Genomic DNA, 17,807 nt, shown 5'->3' with positions numbered 1-17,807 from the left:
CATCATCCTGCTGTGGCAAATACAGGCTAGTGCAACAAATCTTGAAAATAGTCAAAAACACTTTTTATTCCTTAAGTAAGGTTCGCCAAAAACTACAATACCCAACAGTGTTAGGAAAACTTTAGTTCTTTTTTAAAAATGAAACTATAAATTTGTGGACCGTTTCTAAAGCTTAACGTCTTCGGGAGGAACCACTGGACTTGAGGCTTGTAGCCACAGACACGGTGAGAAAGTCAGAGAGTAATGACAGATAGACTTTATTGCACGTTATTGTTTTTGTCTTTTTGTGGATCTTGAATATCGAGAGCTTTATCATTTAAGTCTAGGTAAGGGTAAGGCTGCAGGGAATAGATTCAAGTGTATGTAACATTCTCCTAAGTGAGTGTATGTGTGTGCAGAGGGACAGACAGAGCCTGACATAAAATATGAGACATTACACACAGTTATGTGGTTTTATGTCTGTCTGTGTGTGAGTGTGAAACACACTGAAAGAAAGACTGATATACAAAATGAGACGGTGTGTGTATGTGCCTTTGTGTGTGGTACAGGGGTTAGTAAGTTGCTGTCACATATTGTCACTTATTAACCAAAGTCTTCCTGCAGTCTCGCCTGTGGAGAATTCCTTATCAGTGATATCACAGGTAGTGGACAGTTTCAGGCAGCAAGCGGAAAGACTCCTTAAAAGGAGATCTGTGTTGTTTTTCGTCTCGGTCCACCACCGTCAAACATCATCTCCACTTCCTCAAATTGTCTTAAGGATGAGTTGGTGGGTGTATGCAGGTTATTGCAATGTTATTCCAAAGTCATTGACTGTAAGAAGAATGAGCCACATGTAGATGAGTATTATTTTTTAATTGAGTGAGTGGGTGTCAAGGCTTTGTCCGTGTTTGACTTCTCTCACAAGCTTCCACATGCATTTATTGTCAAACTTCACTGTAGCACACCAGTATAGTACAGCTTAACCATTAAAATCATTTTTAGCATCAATGTCATATTGAATCAACATTTTACAACAATAGGTTTGAGGGCTTTTTTGGCGATCAATCTTTTTGTTACTAGATATAGTAATAGTAATAAAATCATTCATGTTTGTGTTTAAAGGATAGGTTCACAATGTTTCATGTCTGTCTTAAAACAATAGTCAGATGGCCATATGAACATTGAAACAAGGTTTGTTCACTGTAATCATTTCTCCTGTTCATACTGGCCATTAGAAGATCCCCTTCAAAGATCCCCACAAAATCCACAGTCCTTGTTTTGAGCAGAAATTTATTTAGAAGTTTATCTGAAGATAATATGAGGCGTCACCCATAAGTGGATCACTTCCACATTTACAGTTCAGCTGCAGCGGAGGTATAGTAACAAAAAGAGGGAATTTGGAACTGAAAAGACTTTGAAGGATATTGAATTGATTTCTCTAATTTGTACTGCTGAAGCCTCATATTAGCTTGAAATAAACTTTGAAATACACTTTTGTTACCCATTACTTACATTGAAAGTGCATTATGAGGGGATCTTCTAATGGCCAGTATGAACAGGACAAGTGATTACATTTGTCAATGTTTGTTTGTGCACCTGACTACTGTTTTACAATAGACTTTTGTGAACATATCCTTTAACTGACCAATAAGTCAAATTTTCTAATCTGATTTGAACTGAGGAGCTTTCTGATTATCTTGTTTTTCAACTGATGTGAACTCTAGTAGATCATTATATTAAGAAATATATGTGGGCTGTTTGAAGGTTGGATTATTATATCAATTTGGAAGGACTAATGGAATAATGGAAGAGTAACAGTGGAGTGAATGACTGGATCGCATGATGAGTGTTTACGAACGTTTGAATAATGGAGGTTTTGAGAGTGAGGACCACATGTTTCCTTTTGTTTTCCATACAAACTCCCTCGTAGCAATTAAAGCATTACAAAGCTTTTTCATGGTTATGTTTGGGCACTCAAAGCACTTGGTTAATCCTTGTAAACAGTAAAGGTGAAAGCCATATCTTACCACCTTTATACCTTTTTATCATTTCTATGGGGGAAGCTGTGTGAGTCATTGCAGATAATGACAGACTGTGTTCAGCTGTGGATGCATCATAATAAGACTATTATAGTCTATAAATAGTAAGAGGGCTGTATAGTGTGTTACGATGGATACAGACATGTCAATAGACGTACACACAGACAATGATTTAGACATATCAGGACTAGGAACAGCGAAGTTTAGACAATACGAAGGGAAAATCTGACATGATGTGTACTTCATTTAACTAGACAAGCTGACTAAGGGAAGATTCTTTTCTACAGTAATGACCTGAGGGAAAAGATAAATTACATTCTTGGAATCTGCCTGGTAAAACCACAGTCTTCTGCTGTCGGCCACTTGGCAGCTGGAGGATTTGGTGTCTTGCTAAATGGCAGCAGAGTCTTTAAGCCAGCGGAGGTCACTTTTCCCTCCACTTGTTTGAGCTTTCAAGGGATTTGACCCAGCATCCTTTCAGTTGCAAGTCTGCTTCTCAAACTATCACACGCTGTTCCTTTGTATGTGTGGGTTATTTGTGTGTAAGTATTTGTTTGTGGATGAATAGAAAATGTGCAAGTGCGTGCATGCATAAATGTGGGTGGGTGTGTTTCTTGAGCGTATGAGCACAGGTATGATGCTATAGACATTTACAAAACCGTGCATGCATTTGTATCCCCACCTGGGTACTGCAGACACCACAAATCTTCACCCCTCACCTCCTCACCACACCAAAGAGAGTCTCCCTCTGAGCTCATGTCTGGAGCTCTGCCCACCTCCTGTCTGAAACAGGATAATACAGCAACTTTGTCTTTATCTATGTGTAGACTGCCTCTCCTAAATAATAAACTCACTATAAAAAGTCATTAACTTTTAGTTTGTGAGCATTTAGCTGAGAGCAAACTTACCTATCTTTGGCTCCCAATGTCTTTTGGGAAAAAAGTATTAATAATCTCCTGATTATATAACTTAACATTATTCCAAAGAGTAATAACAGAAGTTTCTTGTACAGGTGTCAGTTTAGCCTAGCATTACGATTAACATCATCTCAGCTAAATGCCTAAAAAGGCCACATTAGGAGAGTGCAATTTATTAATTTATAATGACTGATTAATGATCACTTTTGTATCCGTGCATGATGTCATGTGCATGTGTGTATGTGGATTGTGGAAAGGGTCAGGATGTCTGAAGGAAGGCTGAACCCAGAAAGCAGGATCCACCCAGAGAGACTCACGCAAGCCTATCAATGGAGCCATTGATACATGAAAGGCCACGGATGGATGGAGGGAGTGTGTGAGAGTGAGTGTGTGTCTGAGAATATGAGAGGAAGAGATTTACGAGAACAAATCCTCCAGATGTAGAGTGTGAAGCAAGCTTCAGACATTCATGTTTGCCCGGGTCAAGACCTTTGAGAGAGTTTGATATTTCCATGACCTGCAGACATTAAACACATGTTTTCCTGCTGCTAAAACCACTCGACTGTCTTTCTTTTCTCTGATCCCTCTTTTATCTTTCATCCCTTTACTTGCAATTCATTTCTTATTCAAGTTACTCAATGGGCCAACCAACTTTTAAGTTCTTCATGTATTCATTGGCCTTCAACCAATGTCCCACTGAATACTGCGAAAACAGAGACTGACAGATTGTTGTGTTTTGATTCAGTGTTACACGCCAGAGGCTGACTGATACACACTGCAATGCATTAGAGGCTTTTTCAAAAGTTGCAAATACCTTGATTTGACAGAAATGCTAATTGTCCCTCACAGGTTTCTGGTTACAGAAAGAGTTTTATTGTCAATAGTGAGCAAGTTAGTTGATTAAGACTAGAGGTAAGCTCAAAAAAATGGCAAAGTTTCATATAACGAGGCTGAATAAAGCTATATGGTAGGATCGGCGGATTGATACCTTAAGTATTGATACTTAAGATAGGATAGGATCAATACCAAATAAATAAATAAATAAATAAATATCTCTCTCTTGTTAGATTGTGTTTTTTGATACCTGTGTGTGTGATGAAGAGCCAGTTTGGGCTCAAAACATTGTACTTTTTTTAAATCCAATTAAGTTTTTCAAAGGGAGCATTCAACAATGTTGTGAGTCCTTGGGAGGCAGAGATCATGTTTTGGGCACATGAACACTTGTTAGTGCATGTTCTCATTGTTTTCTGCTGCTTCTGTGCATATATGCTCATGCGTGATCATCTCGTGAGCTCAGAGACAACAGACAATGAACATTCATTTACTGTCTTGTGTTATAAGTACATAGAATTAAATCATTAACACAATGATTCATTAATCATTAAAAAGAAATTCTTAATGTTAACACCCGTCTTACTGCCAGCAAGATAAACACACTTCCTGTATACCAGCACAGACTACGCAGAGTCTGTGTCCGATTTTCCATCATTTTATTCAAGTGTCTGAGTTATAAATGTAAAAGCTATGCACTATATAATATCCTCAAAAATTAATAAACTGAATGACAAATGTAGTGTTCATAGCATTCATACCATGCTTTACATTTGGTAAATCTGTAAAGACAGTTACAGCATTAGTTTTAGTAATGGTGCAAAATGATGATAGCTCAGTAAAGAGTAAATAGTGATTTCAACACATAACTGTGAGTAATTACACCCACATATTCATCCGTGCAAAACATATAAAACTGGAAGGAAACTAAAAAGTTAGCCACAATATTGCTACAGGTGGCAAGTGCCTGTGTTTACCTTCTTTGTCCGACACTTATAATAACAATCTGAGTCTGTCATTGGCAAAAACAAGCTTTTAGTGGACATACTTTGATGGATTCAGTTGCCCCCAACGATAACATTGCAGCCTGTTTTGCGGATGCTGGCTGAAGCGCTCTCGCTCAATGCTGGACCGGTTTCAAAAATTGTTGTCTCCATTAGTCACTTAGACCTAAAATGATGGGAAAATAGGAGCCAGGTGGAAAAACACCAAAGCTTCCCTTCCCTTCTCTAAGTGTTTTTAAATAACATAATGATGATGGTGATTTTTGAACGTTGAGTGTTTGCAGCTAATTTACTGTACTTTTAGCGTTTATGACATGTATCAGCTGGGCTGAATGGATATGGGTTGAATCATTATCCCACCATTATATCAATCAGAGACAGACAGTAATGAGAAAGACATTTATTTTTGTGGAAACATGTTGATATATCACACTAAAGACCATTGTTGCTTTACTTCCACCACAATTATGTATATTCATAACCAAATTTGAAAATTCAGGATTAGAGTAACTATGTACTCTGTCTCTCCTTTTCACTCTCTTGCCCTGCCCTGTCTGTCACCTTTTCATATCTGCCTCATCTGTGTTCCTTTTCACTTTGTATTTGTCTGTGCTAACTCTTCCACAGTAAACTATCCAGTCTGTGTGTGGGACCAGCTGTCAGTGTTTTGATTTTCACTTGTTGCTCAGTGTTTCATTGCTACCTGAACTGTGGCTGACACTCGATTTTCATCCGGAACACCTCTGCACAAAGACACACACACACACACACACACACACACACACAAACATCACTGACATGCCACATGAAAGAAAAGACAAAATGATATGTGTCAGCTGAGATTTCTCTGCATATGTCTGAGCACGTGTGTGTGTGTTTTATCCACTCTTAATCTAGAAATACAGTTAATGGCAAAAGCACTCAAGGAAATTTCTGTATTGTGCAGATGTGTTCATGCAAACTGTGCTCATAGAAATGCAGTTATTTGCAGTTAGTTGTACTAGAGATGTTTATTTCCCCTAATTGGCTTAGAAATTTTTCAGTGTATATCATAATTTTCTGGAAAGAATTTCTAAAATCATTGTTTAACTTGAGCATATTATCTGATTATTACAGTAACTTGTTAGTAAAGGGTAGCCAGCGATGCAAAAGTTAAAAAGTTGAAAGTTAAAAGTTAAAAGTACACATTTTCCTGCTCATTTAATCCCTTGAAAAAGTGACCATTCAAGCATCTCCATCAGTTGAACAGATATGAAACTCACCTGGATGACTCGTCAGAAAAAAACACACAAACTCCTTTAAAAAAAGGGTTTTTTTTATTAAAAAGGTACAAGACAGTGTATATAAAAAATATGGGGATAGAAGTAAATTACGCCTTTCAGTGAGCAGCAGATAGTATTAAGAAACATCCAATGATTCCACTGAGCTTAAAATTCAGTTGCACCCTCTGCTAATGATGCTAAAGCTGGAGTTCAGAGTAGAACTGTCAATTTTTTAATAATTTAGTAAAACGTGTGTGATGTTTTTGTCCCTGAATGCACCAACATAGCATTTTGAATTCTGAGTTCAGCTACTGAGGCTCAAGAGCTGGAGCATGAGCCAAATAATGCACCAATTTTCCAGGAGATGCCATGTCAAACATTCAGTGAAGTAATCATTGAACAGGCCTCACCATTTTAGCATGCTTACATCTGCTAATTTGCACTAAACACGGAGTGCAGATGAAGCCGATAGGAATGTCATTAGTTTTACAGGTATTTGGTCCAAAGTATTGGACAAGTTACAATTTTGACCTGATGATGACGCTTGAGAAGAAATTAAGAGATCATCAATTCATCCTGAGGGGGACATGAATGTGTGTACCACATTTCTTGGCAAACCATCCTATAGTATTTGAGACATTTGACTCAAAACCACAAATGAGAATCACATGGTGGTGCTAGAGGAAAAGTCAAGGGGTCATCAAAGTCATTAGGATTCATCCTCTAGGCATTATGGATATCTTTGCAAATTTTAATGACACTCCATCCAATCGCTGTTGTGGTGGACTGGCCAACCAGCTGACAGACAACATTACCAACCATGAAAAACTAAGAAAAACTTTCAAATGTGACGTCACTGTTGGTAGAAATACATCACACACAGCTCCCTGCCCACTTCATCAGTTGGTAGAGACAATAAGAGAAAGAGAGAAGAACACACAAACGGCCTTGTAGGTGGGAGGAAGCAGGTGGGGAGGAAGGAGTAAAACCTTGATTTAAGGGATATGGTCCACTTCTATGTGTGTGTGTGTGTGTGTGTCACAGATCACACTGTTCCTACAGCCCCAGGAATGAATAGCATGCGGATATTACTTTTATGCCCATATCTGTGTTTGTGTGAGGAATGATAATGAGATTCTTGCCTACATCAAATAGAGTAGACTTTTGCCACCACATAAAACTACATAAACTTCTTTAAAGCCTTTACTCATGGCATTAGGAGGTAAGATGAAACTTTAATGATCCCCTCAAGGGAATTAGACTGTTGCAACAGCAAACAGAATCATACTACATCAAAGTGTATTAGAATATTATGATAAGATGTAAGACCACAGCAAGAGAAGGTAATTTCAACATATACCAGTTACACTATTACAACAGATTAAAGACGGTATCCTGATCCTCTTCTTTCGTTCTTTTTTTCTTTCTTTTTTTCTTTCTTTCCTTCCTTCCTCCCTTCTTTCTTCTCACTCTCCCCAGCACTCCCATTTCTTGTAAATTAATTATTATTAATAATGTGGATTATCCTTAAGTAACTGTGTTGTAAAGGTCAATGGTCATAATAAATCATATGTAGATGTGATTTTTGGAGACAGTAAATTCAACAAGATTTCTCTCAAAATCAATGTTCGGCATTAACCATGGCCCGCGGCTACAAAAAGTTACTCTGTGGTCACCAAGTTTTATCTGCATACTGCAAGCTTTTGCCAACGCAACGTTACAGTTCCAGAAACATCCCGATTCCTTTGCACCTTTTAGTTCAACATTCTATGAAAACAGCGAACAGCTGCTACCGATATGCCATTGTGGCATGGGTATGGTGTCTATCACCTATCCGGGTGGAAAGGTGTGGAGAAAATCCCAACACTTACAGTTTGACAATATTCTCAACAACAGTTGCCCTCTTGCTTTAATAAATGGGGGAGAGTGGCCCTCCATAAGGGCTTGTAGGCAGATAGAGCAGGAAAAGGTGACACCAAGTGACAACCTCCGGGGCTGAAAAAAGAAGCCAATGTGGAAATGCCAAAAACTGCAGTTCCTCAAAGGGACACTTGAGGCTTGCTCAAGCCTCAAGCTTGCTCACCTCCATGTTAAAATGCCCAACTTTACAGCAGAAATAAACATGTTTACAGCCTGGTACAAAAAACGGTTTTGGTCTCTAGCTAATTTCCCCATTCATGACAACTGTACAGGGATTAACTCTTTTTATAACTCACTTGTTTAATTTTTATTAAGCTGTAAGGTTGTGCATAATTAAGGATGTGGCCACTTTGAGTGACAGGTCTGTAGCCACTAGGTGGCTTGTTTGAGCAACCAGGCTTCATTTGGCCCACCTCAGCTCCACCTCTTTGCCCATTTTGGATTAGCTGGGTTAGATGTGTCATCACGGTGGCTATGTCCATATTCTTTACAGTCTATGGGTGACACCTAGCTCCTCCTACTGGTGGCACTGTGGCACTGGCAGAGATTTATCATGCAAAAGCTTCAAGTCTCAGTCTAAAAAGTAAAATATCTTCTGTAGCAGCTCAGTGCTGATATAGAGTATAACAGCACTGGGACTTTTAATTACACATGATCACTCCGCTTTACAGGTGTTCTAATAACTGTTAATTACAATAACAAAAATATAAACAACGACATTCAGTCTGTTAAGAAAACCAAGCTGAAAACAGTCTTGGAGCAGTTTTATGGATCCATCCGGACAACTAAAGGGGAGCTTTACAACATCAGCAGCAACCTTGGGCTTTGGGCTGTTTTAAATCATTATGTCGACAAACCTCCAGTTAGCTGTTCATGGAATTTAAAGAGGAGTTATTATGCTCATTTCAGCTCTAAATTTTGATTTTTGGACTTCACTAGAGTAGCTCTGCATGATTCAAAGTTCAAAAAACTCCTTATTTATCTCACACTGGCCCTTCATGCAGCCCCTTAATATACACAGTTTCTCTTACACTCCGTTTTAGCTCCTGTCTCTTTAAGGCCCCCCTCCGGATGAGCCCACTCTGACCTGATTGGCCAGCTTTACGTATCAGAGTTGTGTAACTTTTACCGTCATTGCACACCAAACATTTCCTGCTTTACTGCTTCAAATTAAAAGATTTTAAATGAGAAGACTTTTATTGTGAAGAATTTACAGGAAGTAAAAACATGTTCCTCACTGAATTAGCAGAGCTTTGTTAGCGGCACTAAAAATGGTCGAAACAACAACATATGGAGCTATTTGGAGCTATGTGTTTAGCGGATCAGTTAGAAATAATGCAGGGAGGAATAGTACAAGCAGAAAGAGCCACAGTGAGATGTTTTATGTAAAGCTGCAGACAACCAGCACACCTCCAACAGGTAAACTACTTGTTTTACTTTGCTGTGCTGTGTAATAGCGTTGTGGCTTGATGTAACTAATCCCAGAGCGGAGCAGCGAACTCGCGTGCTGTGGACATAGCAGATGTCAATATAAGGAAATCCGTTACGAACTGACGTCAGCTCGGGCTGAAAGTAGAAAAAATCGTTGGAAATCGAGCGTTCAGAGCAGTCTGAAGCCAGGGCTTTCTGCTCACAGGGATTACTGCTACATACGTTTACCTCATTATTTGATACATTGGGCACTTTTAACAAGAACATCTGACATTGTGACATTATATATATGTCTGAAAATAAGGAAAAGCATAATGCATCCTCTTTAACGGACCAAGAATTCATATCAGCTAATGTTTTCAAAGGTGTTGTAAAAGAGATTAGAAGGGCAGGGAAAGACAAAACAACATACCACCCCACGATTTCACCTGAAGTCCACCGCATCTGAAAATATTCTGCAACACTAAGTCCAGACAATCCAAAACGTTTACTGAACAAGGTCTGGTACAATATTCAGTTGCACTTAAGATGTAGGAGGGGAATTGGGATCTCAAACCTGACTCATTCATCCTAAAGTGTGACGAGAATGGAGCATTTTACCATGGCGCTGAGCGAAAAAACGAAAAATCATAATGACCCACTGGAGAGAGACAGAGAAAATCGGAGGGGCGCTATGTTTGAGGAACAAGGAAATCCCCTCTGCCCGATAGCATTTCTTGAAAAATTCCTGAGCAAAATTTTGCCTGGTGCAAAAGCCCTCAATCTGCAGTCCAGCAGGGTAACAGCTGCGACAGACAGCTTCTAGTGTACTGACATTCCCCTGGGAATAAACCAGCTGTCACAGATGTTACTCAGGATGTGCAAAGAGGCAGGGACACACATGTCTTACACCAACCACAGCCTGAGAGCCACTGTCATACAGAAACTGTCTGATCGAGGTGAGGGAGATCATGGCAGTGAGTGGGCATAGGTGAGATGCTTTAAATAAACATACAGAGACTACGATGTAAATTGTGATTTATAAGTTGCGAAACATAAAAATATAAACAAAAAACTTGTTTGTCTTGCAGTTCTGAAAGCTTGTTAAAAAATTATTGGAGACCCTCCATGGAGAGCAGGAAACAACAGTTCTGTCTGATCAAGCTGTTAAGTCATCGGAATCACACATGCCACCAAAGTGACTGGTTGCACAATAAATTGAAACATCAGATAAATGTATGTGATACAAATTAGCTGACCTCCTGTAATTTGTAGCTTTACACAAAGTAGCACGCTAGTGTGCAGGAAAATGTTTATGTATTGCTTGGAAACAGTCCAGGCCCAGTCCAGTTGCAGAACTATTTGTGTTGGTGGAGCCAAATAAATGATTAAAAAAACAAACAAATCATAATCTGTTTTCGCTTATTACTGTTAACTAATAAATGGCTCTTGTAGAACGCAATATCACTCTTGAGGTCGTACTGTTATACCGAATATCAGCACGGCTGTGATTATCTTCGGCACTTGGCCTGCAGCTTTGTTCCTATGACTGAACCACAGCTGTGCTGATGATATTCAGGATAACAAGCACTCCTTCTTGTGTGATATTGATATTGTGTGTGATTGCGTTACATTGCCTTTTTGTATTGTTTTACATAAGTTTACATTTGGGCCGCCAAAAATGTACTTTGGCCACTAAATTTAAGGGCTTGTTGGCCCATGAAGCCAATGCTTAAAAATATTCGCGTCTATCCCTGAAAATGCATGATTTGTTCAGCCAGATGCCCAAACTGTTTGAGCATAATTAGTTTCACATATGTATGTATGTCTTGTCTCAAATCATCTTTTATTTCTTCCTATTCTTTCTGAATGACAAAGATCATACCAAAATTTTCAGTTAAACTAAAAACATATAGAAATCTGTTATTGCAAATAAAAATACATTAAAACACATACAAGGCCTCACCTAAGATCCTGGTGACACTAGGTGTTGGATCGACATTGTCCTCCCAAGAAAAACGGCACAATAGGTCGTAATGTCAGTTGCCCAAAACAACATATAGTTATATTTGAGTGACAGATGCCATCTAGTGGCTGTAGTAATTATGACCCAGAGCAGTGGCGCAGTTGAGATGACGTCCATACAAGTTGACAAATGTCCTCATCCTGGGGGCGAGTGGGGTGGACGCGGAATATAACCTGCAGTTGACTTTGCCACATTTCCAACTGCTAGTCGAGACAGTTTTTTAAAAACCATAACTACGATCGTTCCATAACCTTAACCCTGTAGTTATTATTGTAGCCATGACAATGAAGGTTGTCCAACTTTAAGCAGTAGTAACTTTAACCCACACCACATTTCTCTAATCTTAACAAAGTGCTCATTTTAACCCAAACCATGATCTTTCCCTAAACCTTCCCTAAAGGCCAAATGAATAGTATTTGTCGGTTCCAGTTTATAAACACAACATTGAAAGTTTGCCCCTCCTCCCCGGTTCAATGTCACCAGAAGTGGTGCAGCGCTATGTCACTATGTCTTTATACAGTCCCGACCTCACACCCTTTGTACTGATACAGATACAGACACAGACACCGTCACACACTTCTAGTAGGTCATAAGTGTTGATTGTGAGGGATTATTTTTGTAAATAGAATAGTAAATGGACCACACTTACATAGCACCTTTCTAGTCTTCCGACCATTTAAAGCCCCCGTTTACACTAGCAGTCACATTCACACACACTGATGGCAGCAAGTTACCACACAGGGTGCTGGTGCAGTCATTGGGAGGAAATTGGAGTTCATTATCCAAGGACACTTCAACATGAGGACTAGAGGACCCAGGAACCGAACTGTCAATATTCCGATTAGTGGACAACCCGAGCTACCTCCTTAACCACAGCCGCCCCTTGTAAGAGTCTATACTAGGGGTGCGCTTGAATATGAATACATTATTCCACAAAGCACAAATAGTGTTTTTTTTTTAACAAATATTTGTTTCATACAAATATTTTAAAAATTATTTGTTTTTGGGAAGGAGGTAACCATGTTGCCCACATGGAAAAGGGAAGTAAACACTCCTGCTGACATTTTAGTTACTGTCTGAATTATCAGTTAAATCATCAAATAAAAAAAGGTTCTGTGATTAATTTTTTTCAGACCCTTTATGACAGGTGTGCAAAAGGGGGTATAGCTCAGTGGTAGAGCATTTGACTGCAGATCAAGAGGTCCCCAGTTCAAATCTGGATGCCCCCTGTATTCCAAAGGCACCCATGTGTCATGTAGAAGAGGAGAAAATCCTCCTGCTGACATTTTAGTTACTGTCTGAATTATCAGTTAAATTCGTAAAGAAAAACGTTCTATGACAAATTTTTTGTGACCCTTTATGACAGTTGTGCGAAAGGGGTTATAGCTCAGTGGTAGAGCGTTTAGTTACTGTGTTAATCATCAGTTAAAGAAAAAGGTTCTGTGATGAATTTGTTGTGACCCTTTATGACAGGTGCATGAAAGGGGGTATAGCTCAGTGGTAGAGCATTTGACTGCAGATCAAGAGGTCCCCAGTTCAAATCTGGGTGCCCCCTGTACTCTAAAGGCAGCCATGGTTGCCCACATGGGGAAGAGGAGGACGTCCTCCTGCTGACATTTTAGTCACTGTCTTAATGATCAACTTAATTAGTAAAGAAAAAGGTTCTGTGATGAATTTGTTGTGACCCTTTATGACAGGTGCATGAAAGGGGGTATAGCTCAGTGGTAGAGCATTTGACTGCAGATCAAGAGGTCCCCAGTTCAACTCTGGGTGCCCCCTGTACTCTAAAGGCAGCCATGGTTGCCCACATGGGGAAGAGGAGGACGTCCTCCTGCTGACATTTTAGTCACTGTCTTAATGATCAGCTTAATTAGTAAAGAAAAAGGTTCTGTGATGAATTTGTTGTGACCCTTTATGACAGGTGCATGAAAGGGGGTATAGCTCAGTGGTAGAGCATTTGACTGCAGATCAAGAGGTCCCCAGTTCAACTCTGGGTGCCCCCTGCCCTACAAAGGTAGCCATGTTTGTCCACATGGAGAAGAGGAGAAAAACTTCATCCTGACATTTTAGTTACTGTCTGAATCATGAGTTAAATTATCAAATAAAAGGTTCTGTGATGATTTTTTTTCTGACCCTTTGTAGTAGGTCTTTCAAAGGGGGTATAGCTCAGTGGTAGAGCATTTGACTGCAGATCAAGAGGTCCTCAGTTCAAATCTGGGTGCCCCCTGTACTCTAAAGGCAGCCATGGTTGCCCACATGGGGAAGAGGAGGAGATCCTCCTGCTGACATTTTAGTTACTGTCTTAATGATCAGCTTAATTAGTAAAGAAAGAGGTTCTGTGATGAATTTGTTGTGACCCTTTATGACAGTTGCATGACAGGGGGTATAGCTCAGTGGTAGAGCATTTGACTGCAGATCAAGAGGTCCCCAGTTCAAATCTGGGTGCCCCCTGTACCCCAAAGGTAGCCATGGTTGCCCACATGAAAAAAGGAGAAAAACCTCCTCCTGACATTTTAGTTACTGTCTGAATCATCAGTTAAATTATCCAATAAAAAAAGGTTCTGTGATGAATTTTTTTCGGACCCTTTATAACAATTGTATGAAAGGGGGTATAGCTCAGTGGTAGAGCATTTGACTGCAGATCAAGAGGTCCCCAGTTCAAATCTGGGTGCCCCCTTTCCTACAAAGGTAGCCATGGTTGCCCATATGGAGAAGACAAGAAAGCTCTCCTGCTGACATTTTAGTTACTGTCTTAATCATAATTTAAAGAAAAAGGTTCTGTGATGAATTTGTTGTGACCCTTTATGACAGGTGCATGAAAGGGGGTATAGCTCAGTGGTAGAGCATTTGACTGCAGATCAAGAGGTCCCCAGTTCAAATCTGGGTGCCCCCTGTACTCTAAAGGCAGCCATGTGTGCCCACATGGGGAAGAGGAGGACGTCCTCCTGCTGACATTTTAGTCACTGTCTTAATGATCAGCTTAATTAGTAAAGAAAAAGGTTCTGTGATGAATTTGTTGTGACCCTTTGTAGTAGGTCTTTGAAAGGGGGTATAGCTCAGTGGTAGAGCATTTGACTGCAGATCAAGAGGTCCTCAGTTCAAATCTGGGTGCCCCCTGTACTCTAAAGGCAGCCATGGTTGCCCACATGGGGAAGAGGAGGAGATCCTCCTGCTGACATTTTAGTTACTGTCTTAATGATCAGCTTAATTAGTAAAGAAAGAGGTTCTGTGATGAATTTGTTGTGACCCTTTATGACAGTTGCATGACAGGGGGTATAGCTCAGTGGTAGAGCATTTGACTGCAGATCAAGAGGTCCCCAGTTCAAATCTGGGTGCCCCCTGTACCCCAAAGGTAGCCATGGTTGCCCACATGAAAAAAGGAGAAAAACCTCCTCCTGACATTTTAGTTACTGTCTGAATCATCAGTTAAATTATCCAATAAAAAAAGGTTCTGTGATGAATTTTTTTCGGACCCTTTATAACAATTGTATGAAAGGGGGTATAGCTCAGTGGTAGAGCATTTGACTGCAGATCAAGAGGTCCCCAGTTCAAATCTGGGTGCCCCCTTTCCTACAAAGGTAGCCATGGTTGCCCATATGGAGAAGACAAGAAAGCTCTCCTGCTGACATTTTAGTTACTGTCTTAATCATAATTTAAAGAAAAAGGTTCTGTGATGAATTTGTTGTGACCCTTTATGACAGGTGCCTGAAAGGGGGTATAGCTCAGTGGTAGAGCATTTGACTGCAGATCAAGAGGTCCCTAGTTCAAATCTGGGTGCCCCCTGTACTCTAAAGGCAGCCATGGTTGCCCACATGGGGAAGAGGAGGACGTCCTCCTGCTGACATTTTAGTCACTGTCTTAATGATCAGCTTAATTAGTAAAGAAAAAGGTTCTGTGATGAATTTGTTGTGACCCTTTATGACAGGTGCATGAAAGGGGGTATAGCTCAGTGGTAGAGCATTTGACTGCAGATCAAGAGGTCCCCAGTTCAACTCTGGGTGCCCCCTGCCCTACAAAGGTAGCCATGTTTGCCCACATGGAGAAGAGGAGAAAATCCTCCTCCTGACATTTTAGTTACTGTTTGAATTATCAGTTAAATTAGTAAGAAAAAGGTTCTATGACAAATTTTTTGTGACCCTTTATGATAGATGTGTCAGAGGGGGTATAGCTCAGTGGTAGAGCATTTGACTGCAGATCAAGAGGTCCCTAGTTCAAATCTGGGTGCCCCCTGTACTCCAAAGGCAGCCATGTGTGCCCACATGGAGAAGAGGAGAAAATCCCCCTGCTGACATTTTAGTTACTGTCTGAATTATCAGTTAAATTAGTAACTTTTTACTTTTAACTAGTTAATTCATATTTGAATACAAATACAAATAATTTAGCTGCCTCATCAAACAATGATACAAATACAAATACTGGGCCCTCTGCACTTCCCTAGTCTACACATTGATCAAAGAGAGCCAAGACGTTTGGCCAATTACTGCTGATAGAGGCACCAGATTAAAAACATCCTATACATCATTCTGGAGTGCACATGGTCAAACTATATTTGGTATTTGGTTGTTTAATTTGGAGGACTTTGTGCTTGGATCAGAATTTCTTTGCTGTCAAGCTAATTAACAAGCTGCCAAGCTAGCAACATTAGCTAGCTCTAAGAAGTCTGCTGTGTTGCTAACTATTAAGACAAAGCACATTAAAGAACACAGATACACCAACATAGGCTGTGACAAGACTGCCTGATATCCAAATCATAGGATTTCTGCATTCATTTCACTAGAGGTAGAATTGTATATGAAACAGCTCACATTGTCCAAGAGGCCACTCACAGTACTGCAACAAAAAAAATCCCCTGAGGACCAAACAGCATTTTCCCCATAGACCACCGTTATTAGAGACGTCTGTAAAACTGTTGATAGAATGCCTCAGAGTGGAAACAAGGTCTATAATTTTTCTTTGTATTATGATTTTTTAATTCATGAAGGTTTTATATCTGTAAAACTTTCAAAGAGCCAAGTAAAGTGATTCATCCTAATGTAAAGTAAATGTGCCGAATGGAAGCAACACAGAAACTCGGAAACTTTTGGGCTTATGCGCCTGGCAAGCAATTTTCACTCAAGTGAATAGGTGCCATCTATGAGTCCACTATCTAGTTCCTATCACACATCCATGATTCACCCCCTTAGAGGTCAACACTGTTACTGTAAAACATTTTGTCATTGGTAAAACCATAGTAACCATAGTGAACCACACATGAAAGATTAGCTCGAATTTAAGCCTACCTCCATGAGCAATTGGTGAAAAAATGGTCGTGTGAGTTAAGAGAGGCCCACCCTTAACCTAAAATTCAACTTCATCAGAAAACATGTAGGTGAGGACAGATTTAAAACATTAAAACATTACAAAATCCTTTTTTATCATAATTCACATCAAAACCAAACAGCTCAGTGATGGCAAGAGAAATGGGAATTTTCCAAGAAGTGTCGGATTAGTTACTCTGTGCTGGGTAAGCATGGGAATGGAGAGCTGGATGCATGGATGGAGTAATGTAAGTAGAGGTCAGGGATTAGGTAAGCAGCAGAGTGAAGGATTTCCAGACGGGAGAGTAATCTAGACGTGTCGATATTCATCCTCTGGGGAAAAAAAAAACGGGCAAGGAGATTATCTTGATAATGATTGCGTAATCTCAGTGTGTGTGTGTGCGTGTATGTGTGTGTTATGGCGAGCAGACGGCACAATTAGTCATTCACTCAGTCATGCCCTCAGGCTGCGACTAGACACATACACACACGTCACATCAGGCATGCAGCTACAAAGCTACATACACACTTTTACACACACCAAACCATTGATGAAAGACCTGCGGTGTTACTTTCTCAACTGTGGTTTAATGGATTGGATTTTCCCCTTTTCTCTCCCTCCCTCTGTCTTTGCCCCCATTTTTCCTCTTTTTCTCTGTTTTTCTTCTTTCCTTTCCTTTCACTAGTGTTTCTCCCCACTTCCCTCTTTACTTCTTTCCTTCCTTTCCATCCTCAATCTTCCTCACTGCTCTCTCCTTACTTTCTGCATTCCTCCCCTCATCCAATTGCCCTGTTGTCTGTCATCATTTCTTTCCTTCCTTTCCTTCCTTTCCTTATTCCTTCTTGCTTCCATCCCTTCAGTTCTTCTTTTCCTCCTTTGATCCTCATTACATTCTTTGCCATTTCTTTCCTTCAATCCTTTGCACACCACCTGCCCTCTGTTCTTCCTTTTCATCAATTGCTTCTTCTTTCTTCCCATCCTTTGTTCCCCTTGTCACCTTGCTCCTTCTCTCCTTTTTATCATCACATCTTCCCTCTCCTCTCTCTTGTCCTGTCATACTTTCTTCCTTCTACCCTCCTGTCCTACCTTTGTCCTCCCTTTCCCACTTTTTATCCTCAGTC

At 40.1% G+C, this 17,807-nt stretch overlaps 14 non-coding genes across 14 annotated transcripts; all 14 read left to right on the top strand.

The window, feature by feature from the left end:
- The first annotated feature begins 12,545 nt into the window (after positions 1 to 12,545).
- Positions 12,546 to 12,617, top strand: trnac-gca (transfer RNA cysteine (anticodon GCA)). The gene has a single exon. It is a non-coding gene; the product is annotated as a tRNA-Cys (tRNA).
- A 254-nt stretch (positions 12,618 to 12,871) lies between these two features.
- Positions 12,872 to 12,943, top strand: trnac-gca (transfer RNA cysteine (anticodon GCA)). The gene has a single exon. It is a non-coding gene; the product is annotated as a tRNA-Cys (tRNA).
- A 152-nt stretch (positions 12,944 to 13,095) lies between these two features.
- trnac-gca (transfer RNA cysteine (anticodon GCA)) lies at positions 13,096 to 13,167 on the top strand. The gene has a single exon. It is a non-coding gene; the product is annotated as a tRNA-Cys (tRNA).
- Positions 13,168 to 13,319: 152 nt separating this feature from the next.
- On the top strand, positions 13,320 to 13,391 carry trnac-gca (transfer RNA cysteine (anticodon GCA)). Its single transcript has one exon. It is a non-coding gene; the product is annotated as a tRNA-Cys (tRNA).
- Positions 13,392 to 13,543: 152 nt separating this feature from the next.
- trnac-gca (transfer RNA cysteine (anticodon GCA)) lies at positions 13,544 to 13,615 on the top strand. The gene has a single exon. It is a non-coding gene; the product is annotated as a tRNA-Cys (tRNA).
- A 152-nt stretch (positions 13,616 to 13,767) lies between these two features.
- Positions 13,768 to 13,839, top strand: trnac-gca (transfer RNA cysteine (anticodon GCA)). The gene has a single exon. It is a non-coding gene; the product is annotated as a tRNA-Cys (tRNA).
- A 154-nt stretch (positions 13,840 to 13,993) lies between these two features.
- On the top strand, positions 13,994 to 14,065 carry trnac-gca (transfer RNA cysteine (anticodon GCA)). The gene has a single exon. It is a non-coding gene; the product is annotated as a tRNA-Cys (tRNA).
- Positions 14,066 to 14,209: 144 nt separating this feature from the next.
- On the top strand, positions 14,210 to 14,281 carry trnac-gca (transfer RNA cysteine (anticodon GCA)). The gene has a single exon. It is a non-coding gene; the product is annotated as a tRNA-Cys (tRNA).
- A 152-nt stretch (positions 14,282 to 14,433) lies between these two features.
- trnac-gca (transfer RNA cysteine (anticodon GCA)) lies at positions 14,434 to 14,505 on the top strand. Its single transcript has one exon. It is a non-coding gene; the product is annotated as a tRNA-Cys (tRNA).
- A 152-nt stretch (positions 14,506 to 14,657) lies between these two features.
- Positions 14,658 to 14,729, top strand: trnac-gca (transfer RNA cysteine (anticodon GCA)). Its single transcript has one exon. It is a non-coding gene; the product is annotated as a tRNA-Cys (tRNA).
- A 154-nt stretch (positions 14,730 to 14,883) lies between these two features.
- Positions 14,884 to 14,955, top strand: trnac-gca (transfer RNA cysteine (anticodon GCA)). Its single transcript has one exon. It is a non-coding gene; the product is annotated as a tRNA-Cys (tRNA).
- A 144-nt stretch (positions 14,956 to 15,099) lies between these two features.
- trnac-gca (transfer RNA cysteine (anticodon GCA)) lies at positions 15,100 to 15,171 on the top strand. The gene has a single exon. It is a non-coding gene; the product is annotated as a tRNA-Cys (tRNA).
- A 152-nt stretch (positions 15,172 to 15,323) lies between these two features.
- On the top strand, positions 15,324 to 15,395 carry trnac-gca (transfer RNA cysteine (anticodon GCA)). The gene has a single exon. It is a non-coding gene; the product is annotated as a tRNA-Cys (tRNA).
- A 151-nt stretch (positions 15,396 to 15,546) lies between these two features.
- trnac-gca (transfer RNA cysteine (anticodon GCA)) lies at positions 15,547 to 15,618 on the top strand. The gene has a single exon. It is a non-coding gene; the product is annotated as a tRNA-Cys (tRNA).
- The last annotated feature ends 2,189 nt before the right edge of the window (positions 15,619 to 17,807 follow it).

Source organism: Thunnus thynnus, chromosome 3 (assembly GCF_963924715.1).
Source record: "Thunnus thynnus chromosome 3, fThuThy2.1, whole genome shotgun sequence".
In the NCBI taxonomy this organism is placed as follows: domain Eukaryota; kingdom Metazoa; phylum Chordata; class Actinopteri; order Scombriformes; family Scombridae; genus Thunnus; species Thunnus thynnus.
Note: the sequence above shows the minus strand (reverse complement) of the source record. Positions and strands in the feature narration are given on the sequence as shown.